Raw genomic sequence first — 9,993 nt, forward strand, 5'->3', positions numbered from 1 at the left:
TAATGGGGCTGCAATATTTGTCAATTTTTGTATCGTAGGGCATTCATTTATTTGTATTTTTGTCACTATTTTCTATTACACAATTCAATAACAATTAATTACTGGAGGTGCCGAAATGAGTCAATAAAATATTATTATGACAATCTTATATAAATATATATATATATATATATATATATATATATATATATATATATATATATTTTATATATATATATATATATATATAATATATATATATATATATATAATATATATATAATATATTGTGTTTACTTGAAAAAGGCCAAAGACCGAAACGTCTAATGTTTGGTGTTGTTCCCTTATTTATGAGTCAGATTTACTCCCTTTATCTTTATCTCCAATAACAATTAAACTGTAATAAATCTTTTTATAGTAAATACTTGAATTTGCTAGACCATTTGAAGATATGAATCATTTAGAAATTGAACAAAATAGGAATATAGCAGTTTAAACAGATTGAACAAAATATGAATATAGCAGTTTAAACAGATTTAACAAAATATGAATATAGCAGTTTAAACATATTGAACAAAATATGAATATAGCAGTTTAAACAGGTTTAACAAAATATGAATATAGCAGTAAAACAGATCGAACAAAATATGAATATAGCAGTTTAAACATATTGAACAAAATAGGAATATAGCAGTAAAACAGATTGAACAAAATATGAATATAGCAGTTTAAACATATTGAACCAAATATGAATATAGCAGTAAAACAGATCGAACAAAATATGAATATAGCAGTAAAACAGATTGAACCAAATATGAATATAGCAGTAAAACATATTGAACAAAATATGAATATAGCAGTTTAAACATATTGAACAAAATAGGAATATAGCAGTAAAACAGATTGAACAAAATATGAATATAGCAGTTTAAACATATTGAACCAAATATGAATATAGCAGTAAAACAGATCGAACAAAATATGAATATAGCAGTAAAACAGATTGAACCAAATATGAATATAGCAGTAAAACATATTGAACAAAATATGAATATAGCAGTTTAAACATATTGAACAAAATAGAAATATAGCAGTAAAACAGATTGAACAAAATATGAATATAGCAGTTTAAACATATTGAACAAAATATGAATATAGCAGTAAAACAGATTGAACAAAATATGAATATAGCAGTTTAAACAGATCGAACAAAATATGAATATAGCAGTAAAACAGATTGAACAAAATATGAATATAGCAGTTTAAACAGATTGAACAAAATATGAATATAGCAGTAAAACAGATTGAACAAAATATGAATATAGCAGTTTAAACAGATTGAACAAAATATGAATATAGCAGTTTAAATTGAACAAAATATGAATATAGCAACTTGAACTTGAACTGATTGAACAAAATATAAATATCGTGGATTGAACAGATAAAACAAAATATGATACAGTAACTTGCAAAAGACAGAAATATAACAGTCAGGGATCCTAAATCCAGGACCTTTTTCCATCTTTTTTTTTTTCCTCTTCAAGGGGTTTTACAGCACTTGCAACACTCTTAGGTCACTTCTGTGTTTGTTTTTTAAGGGTTTAACGGTGCTTGCGACAGGTTTAGGTCATTTATTTTTGTTTGTTTTTAAGGGTTTTACAGTGTTTGCAACACTTTAGGGTCATTTGTTTTTACCATCCAATTTTCTTCCTTTTTACTGGCGCTGATATGACCTAAATGTGTTGCAAGTGCCGTAAAACCGTTAAAAACAAACAAACAAACAAAACTCAATACACTGATAGTGTTCTCTTGGAATCTACATTGGTTTCCTATTTGAACAATTCCCCATTCTTTTTACGTTTCTCGTGTATAATCTTTTGACTTATCCCATTTTCTTCCTTTTTCCTGGCGCTGATATGACCTAAATGTGTCGTAAGTGCTGTAAAACTCTTTAAAACAAACAAAAACAAATGACCTTAAAGTGTTGCATGTGCTGTAAAACCCCTAAAAGAAAAAAAAAGAAAGAAAAAGGTCCTGGTTTTTGGCTTCCTGACACTTTTATAATTTTGATTTTTATTTCCATCTGGCATGTCTTTTTTTCATTTAACTCTTTTGAGTTCGTGTGAATAGAAAATCAAAAAAAAATTGTTCGATTTTCAATCACGGGTGAACTTGAGAGAGTTAATCCTTACCATTACAAAAATATCTATGAATTTTATTTTTAAAATAATTTCTATATCACCTGCACTTGAGGTCACAAGATTAAAACTAAGAGATCTTTTATTTTTAGAACAGTTTATCATTTTGACAACTTTATATATGATATCACAAATTATTTATTTCAAATTTATGTATTCGAGTTTCGTTATTTCTCGAGAATTCTTTTTTTTTCATGATGTATGAATAATGTAATCTTTTTAATTTTATCTTCAATTCAAATTGCAATGAAATTTACTTAAGTTTTTTTTTGGACCAATTTTCCAAATGCCCTGATTTCTATTCTACAAATACACGTTGTTGCTGGGTGGCATCTTTTGACCTCCCATGTGGTTCCTGACCTCCCATAATGGGCAGGGAGGTACATACTGTGTCTTCTATCCCCTTATATCTGTTTTCCAACATGCTTTCTGTCTGTCTCGGAATGAGATTACTTGGTTTTGTCCTGGCGCTGGTCGGAGTCCTAGCTGGGAGGGAAACAGTCAAATGCATAGTTATTGTTTTGGGAGATGATATTTTTTTCCTTGTAAATCATCTCTCTGTTATGTATTATTATTATTATTTTGAATGTATAATGTAGCATTTGAGTGTGTTCCTCTATGTTGGATTTTGTGCTTGTGTCTGGATGGGACTTGTAGGTGATCTCAGACTAAGTACTTTGATAGTATGCTCTTGGAATCCACATCTGTTCCCTATTTGAACCAATTCCCCTTTGTCTTACTTTTTCTTGGGTGCTTTAATTGTAATTCTAGAACTTTTTACTATCCCATTTTCTTCCTTTTTACTGGCGCTGATATGACCGTAATGTGTTGCAAGTGCCGTAAAACCCTTAAAAACAAAAACAAAACAATCATCTCTCTGTTGCGCACTGCATTGTTTTCTTTATATTATATATGATTTGTAAAACTTTTGAGTGTATTTCTCTTAGTGGGGACCTGTGCTTGTGTCTGGATGAGACTTTTAGTTTAGGTGATCTCAAACTAGGTGCTTTGATTGCTCTTGGAATCTACTTGTTCCCTTTGTCTCACCTTTTCTTGGGTGCTTTGATTGTAATTCTAGAACTTTTTACTACCCCATTTTCTTCCTTTTTACTGGCGCTGATATGACCTTAATGTGTTGCGAGCGCCGTAAAACGCTTAAAAACAAAAACAAAACGATATGACCTAAATGTGTCACAAGTACCCTAAAAACCTTAAAAACATACAATTTCACTTCTTTCCTTTTTACTGGTGCTGATATGAGCTATAGTATTACAAGCGTCATAACACCCTTAAAAACAAACAAAATAAACTATTCCCCCCCCCCCCCCCCCCCCCCCCCCCCCCTCTAAATGCTCTCAATTTTAAATTAAAAATCCCAACATCCCAGTTTGTATTTACTTTACATGACTTTATTTAGTATTAATTAGCCAGAGACTTTGGTATTTGGGTGGGGGTCATGACCTCCCATAGTGGGCAGGGAGGCACTTACTGTGTCTTCTATCCTCCTATATATGGGTGGGTTTGTTTGTTGCTTTAGGTCTCTTCCAACACAATATGAGAGACCGCTGAAACAAAAAAACAAGCAATCTAACAAAAATAGTACAAATGTAAATCAAAATCATAACCTAAAGATATCATAAGCTAAATTATAAATAACCAAGAACAAACAGACAGAAGATTTACAGAAAAAAAAATATCCCCTGTCAAAAATACAATCACAAACCAAAGAAGCAGGATAGGCTAGTAAAGAGAAGAAGAAACGACATCACTATCGGATCGTACACCCATACGAACATCATAGGTATATGATTCAAGGGTGATGCTCCCATCCAACCACCCGCTATATATATGGGTGGGGGTTCCTGACCTCCCATAGTGGGCAGGGAGGTAATTACTGTGTCTTCTATCCCCCTATATCTGGGTGGGGTTCCTGACCTCCCATAGTGGGCAGGGAGGTACATGCTGTGTCTTCTATCCCCCTATATCTGATTGGAGTTCCTGACCTCCCATAGTGGGCAGGGAGGTACATGCTGTGTCTTCTATCCCCTTATATCTGGGTGGGGTTCCTGACCTCCCATAGTGGACAGGGAGGTACTTACTGTGTCTTCTATCCCCATATATCTGGGTGGGGGTCATGACCTCCCATAGTGGACAGGGAGGTAATTGCTGTGTCTTCTATCCCCATATATCTGGGTGGGGGTTCCTGACCTCCCATATTGGGCAGGGAGGTACATGCTGCGTCTTCTATCCCCATATATCTGGGTGGGGGTCATGACCTCCCATAGTGGGCAGGGAGGTGCTTGCTGTGTCTTCTATCCCCATATATCTGGGTGGGGTTCCTGACCTCCCATAGTGGGCAGGGAGGTACTTGCTGTGTCTTCTATCCCCCTATGTCTGGGTGGAGTTCCTGACCTCACTTAGTGGGCAGAGAGGTACATGCTGTGTCTTCTATCCCCATATATCTGGGTGGGGTCCCTGACCTCCCATAGTGGGCAGGGAGGTACTTGCTGTGTCTTCTATCCCCCTATATCTGGGTGGGGGTCATGACCTCCCATAATGGGCAGGGAGGTACATGCTGTGTCTTCTATCCCCATATATCTGTTGAACTAGATAATTCAGTTTAATCTTTAAGAGTACAAGAGTTATGTTGTTGTTATCTAAAATGAGTTATTGCATGAAAAGAATATATAATTTTGAAAATTTCTGTGATTTGTTAATTGACGTCCACGCAATTTTTGGGACTGTGTTAAAGGGTGTAAAAACGAAAATTGAAAAGAACAGAGATACTTATGTTGTCAAGTGAAAAAGCCAGCAGAAAGGTTGGATATTGATATTTGATTGTTGTGTTCGCGTAGATAAAATCACAATTTCTTACGTGCAAATAAAAAATAATCCTAATTCATTCCAAGACAATGAGAGGAAACAATTAGAAAACGGGTATGGGGGGATAGAAAACACAGCATGTACCTCCCTGCCCACTGTGGGAGACTCAAATGCTTACATTATCCATTCAAAATAACAATACACAACAGTTGATTTACAAGGAAAAAAATATCGTCTCCCAAAACTAGAACTCTATACATTCGACTGTTTCCCACCCAGCCAAGGAATTCCGGCAAGGGTCTGGACAAAACTAAGTAATCTCATTCCAAGACAATGAGAGGAAACGATTAGAAAACGGGTATGGGGGGATAGAAGACACAGCATGTACCTCTCTGCCCACTATGGGAGACTCAAATGCTTGCATTACATTATCCATTCAAAATAACAATACCAGGGATGCCACCAGGCTAATTAATAAAAGCCTGAAAATTTGCGCGGACGAGATACAAATCAACGTCAAGGGCTTTGTAGGGATTTGAAAAATATCAAATTTGGAATATTGTTTCAGTACTTATTATTTCAATTGAGAGCAAATAACACACAAAAGAAAGGAGAGTTAACAGTTTTCAAATTGATAAAATAAGGTGCTGAAAACAAAATATAGACAAGCTAATATCAATAGCTATCAGGGGTGAGAATGACTTGTCACATAAAAGGAGAAAATTTTTCATTGTGAAGATCATGACCCACCCATGCAACCATAACCTATAAATTTGAACTTTACTCAAATTCACTTAGATGCGATCCAAAATTTGTCTTGCAGCAATTTCTGACACGACTCGGAGAATTTCAAAAGTTGAAAGTGTAATTACATTTGGTGGTTGTAGTAGGGATGATGATGTGGTGGTGGTTGTAGTAGTAGTAGTGGTGTTAGGGATGATGTGGTAGTGATTATAGTAGTACTGGTCGTATGGATGATTATGTGGTGGTGGTTGTAGTAGCTGTCGTAGGAATGATGATGTAGTGGTAGTTGTAGTAGTAGTGGTGGTAGGGATGATGTGGTGTTATTTGTAGTAGTAGTGGTGCTAGGGATGATGGTGTGGTGGTGGTGGTTGTAGTAGTGGTAGTAGGGTTGATGATGTGGTGGTAGTTGTAGTAGTAGTGGTGGTAAGGATGATGTGGTGTTATTTTTAGTAGTAGTGGTGCTAGGGATGATGGTGTGGTGGTGGTTGTAGTAGGAGTGGTGGTAGGGATGATGATGTGGTGGTGATTGTAGTAGTAGTAGTAGAAGTAGTGGTCTTAGAGAAGATGATGTGATGGTGGTTGTAGTAGTAGTGGTGGTAGGGATGATGATGTGGTGGTGATTGTAGTAGTGGTGGTCTTTTAGAGATAATTGTGTGGTGTTGGTTGTAATAGTTGTGGTAGGAATGATGATGTGGTGGTAGTTGTAGTAGTACTGGTGGTTGGGATGATGTGGTGTTATTTGTAATAGTAGTGATGGTAGGGATGATGATGTGGTGGTGGTTGTAATAGTAGTGGTGGTAGAGATGATGTAGTGTTTTTGTTTTTGTTTTTAAGGGTTTTACGGCGCTTGCAACACATTTAGGTTATATCAGCGCCAGTAAAAAGGAAGAAAATGGGATAGTAAAAAGTTCTAGAATTACAATTAAAGCACCCAAGAAAAAGTAAGACAAAGGGAACTGAGAACAAATAGGGATCAGATGTAGATTCCAAGAGCATACCACCAATGTACTTAGTTTGAAATCACCTACAAGTCTCATCCAGACACAAGCACAAAATCCCACAAAGAGGAACACACTCAAATGCTTACATTATACATTCAAAATAAAAACAATAATACATAACAGAGAGATGATTTACAAGGAAAAAAATATCATCTCCCAAGACAATAACTATGCATTTGACTGTTTCCCTCCCAGCTAGGACTCCGGCCAAGGCCAGGACAAAACCAAGTAATCTCATTCCAAGACAAAGACAGAATGCAAGTTGGAAAACAGATATAGGGGGATAGAAGACACAGTATGTACCTCCCTGCCCACTATGGGAGGTAGGAACCCCACCCAGGATGATGTAGTGGTTTTGGTGAGTGTTTTTTTATTCAGTGATAATAGCAATTTGTCAAAAAGGAGGATAATGTCTCCGTCTATCGGTCAAACGCAACCAAAGTTGTTTGTTTTTGTTTTTAAGGGTTTTACGGCGCTTGCAACACATTTAGGTTATATCAGCGCCAGTAAAAAGGAAGAAAATGGGATAGTAAAAAGTTCTAGAATTACAATTTAAGCACCCAAGAGAAAGTAAGACAAAGGAGAATGGGAACAAATAGGGATCAGATGTAGATTCCAAGAGCATACCACCAATGTACTTAGTTTGAGATCACCTATGTCTCATCCGGACACAAGCACAAAATCCAACAAAGAGGAATACACTCAAATGCTTACATTATACATTAAAAATAATCAATATAATAATACATAACAGAGAGATGATTTACAAGGAAAAAAATATCTCCCAAAACAATAACTATGCATTTGACTGTTTCCCTCTCAGCCAGGACTCCGACGAGGGCCCGGAAAAAACCAAGTAATCTCATTCCAAGACAAAGACAGAAAGCTTGTTGGATAAGATATAAGGGGATAGAAGACACAGTATGTACCTCCCTGCCCGCTATGGGAGGTCAGGATCCCCACCCAGGCAACCAAAGTGTAAAAATAACAGGAACATAGTTTTGTATAGGTATTATGTAATATATTACTATTACTAGTATAAATCCATTCTTATCATTAAACATAAATTTACTTTTTGTAAACATTTAATGAATGTCCTTTCCACATGTTAAAGGCCTACAATGTTATTCAAATAAAAGGCCAGAAAGTGTTGTTTTGTTTTGATTTTTACTTTATAAAGCAGGCTACAATATCTTTTATTATTTACCGAAACCTAGTGGTTATTCAGCTTATAAATACAACCCAAGAATCTCACAAATTTAAAGCCATAGTCAAAAGGTAAAAAGAATGAAGAATAAACTAAGCCAATCACCATTGCTTTATTCTAGGCTATTGTATTATCTCTGTATAACCAGATGATTTAATGGATGGTTGAGAAAGAAATAAAGAGAGATGTGTCCCTCCCCTTCCCCTTCAACCATCAACTAGCTAATCAAAGAACACCACTGGTCGTCTGTGTCAATTGTGACATCTGGTGCCATTCAGTCTGGCCCGACGTCATAAAAACGGGACCGTCACTAAATTTCACGAGACTATTGCACAGGTGTCAAAATATGACAAAAGACATAATGCTGATTTTGTGGTTTTGAGGGAAATGTTTGACACGGCAAATTAAGCGGAAAATTTCTGAGAAATTCTCAAAATCACTGTTTATCAAAAAAAATAATTTCAAAGGAGGAATTGTGATGGGGATGGGCGGAGATAAACTACCATTTAGGTGCCCAAATATTCGACTGGCGGTGACAGCCCAAATTATTCACCCCGCGAAAAAGTTCCGGCTCAAATCTCGATCGCGATTTTTTTCTTCTTCTTTAAAAAAAAAAAAATTTTTTTTTTTTTGAATAGTGACGACGGACAAAAACCGGAGGTTCCGGATTAAAACCGGCTGGTGGTAAAAAAACCGGATTTCCGGCTAAAACCGGAAAAGTGGCATCCCTGCAATACACAACAGTTGATTTACAAGGAAAAAAATGTCTCCCATAACCAGACCTGTAAATGAGCTCGAAAAAATTGACTGAAACTCTTCGACAAACTGAAGAGTCAAGTTTGTTTTTTAAATAAGGGCATCATTGGTGAGGAGAGTGATAAATACAATACATTAAAATAGTGGGTGTTATTACTTACTGGAAGTATGACTGCCATAATTTGATGTAGAAGGAATGCTAAATAAGCATGTCATTCATATAAGTAAAGATGACTTCATCAAAGAAAGAATTCACAAATTTTGAAATTTTTATGACATTGACATAGAAAATTAATCACCATTATCATCTTTAACTGCTAGTGCCATGACCAATTGAATTTATTCCTCACATCTTTATCGATGCTCGACAAGTCTGAATTGAGATCCACGAACAGCTCAGAGTCGGAGGCATTGTGAGCATAATGTAGCAATGAGCAAACTTGATTTTCAATCAGTTAATGACAGAAAAATAAAACTGAAATAAATAGGACTTCTGGCCAATGCACTGAATCATTAAGTAGAAGTGAATTATCATAATGAAGAAACTTCGGCAGGCGTAGTAGCCGTAGCGGAACAATCCAAAGAATCGAAATGAATGGTAAATCGCCACAGTAAACCGCAAGCTCGCTTGAGTAAAACAATGCCAGAAAACGTCCTAATTTGCGCGGGAATTAATTAGGTACCCAATCAGTGAAGAAACAGTCAACCAGTTTCTTTACAACGCGAGGCAATCGAGATGTGCTTGTAGCAATCTATCCTAACTTTCGATTTGAAGTTGAAGGTGTCTACATAACGCACTTCCAGCTTTCGCATTTTACTTTTTCATTCTCATTCAGACTACTATATGAATCGCTCAGAGCAGGACTGGAACCCAGGGCATACTAATCTGAAGACGAGCGTCGTACCACTAGACCACACTAACAAAAAAGTGGAACTGATGACGATTAATCGTTGAGACTGTAGCCTATCTTGTGACAAAAGTCAAGAGATTTTGAGACTTTTAACCAGATGAGTGACAGTATTTTGTGGCCCCAATAGTGTATCCTTGGGTAGGCATCCAAAAACAATAATTTGAGGTGTAAATGAGATGATTTACTAAGAAAAAACAACTCAAAACTAACACATTCGACTTTCCCTCCCGGCCAATGTCAGGACAAGACTTAAAGTAATCTCATTCCAAGACAAAGACAAAAGCAAGTTCCTCCCTGCCCACTTATGGGAGACCGGGAACCCCACCGAGGAAAGCATGTTGGAAAACGGTAATAGAGGGATGCAAGACGAAGCA

This window comes from Berghia stephanieae, chromosome 11 (genome assembly GCF_034508935.2).
Source record: "Berghia stephanieae isolate SIO BIC M18660-M18661 chromosome 11, UCSD_Bste_1.3, whole genome shotgun sequence".
Lineage (NCBI taxonomy): Eukaryota > Metazoa > Mollusca > Gastropoda > Nudibranchia > Aeolidiidae > Berghia > Berghia stephanieae.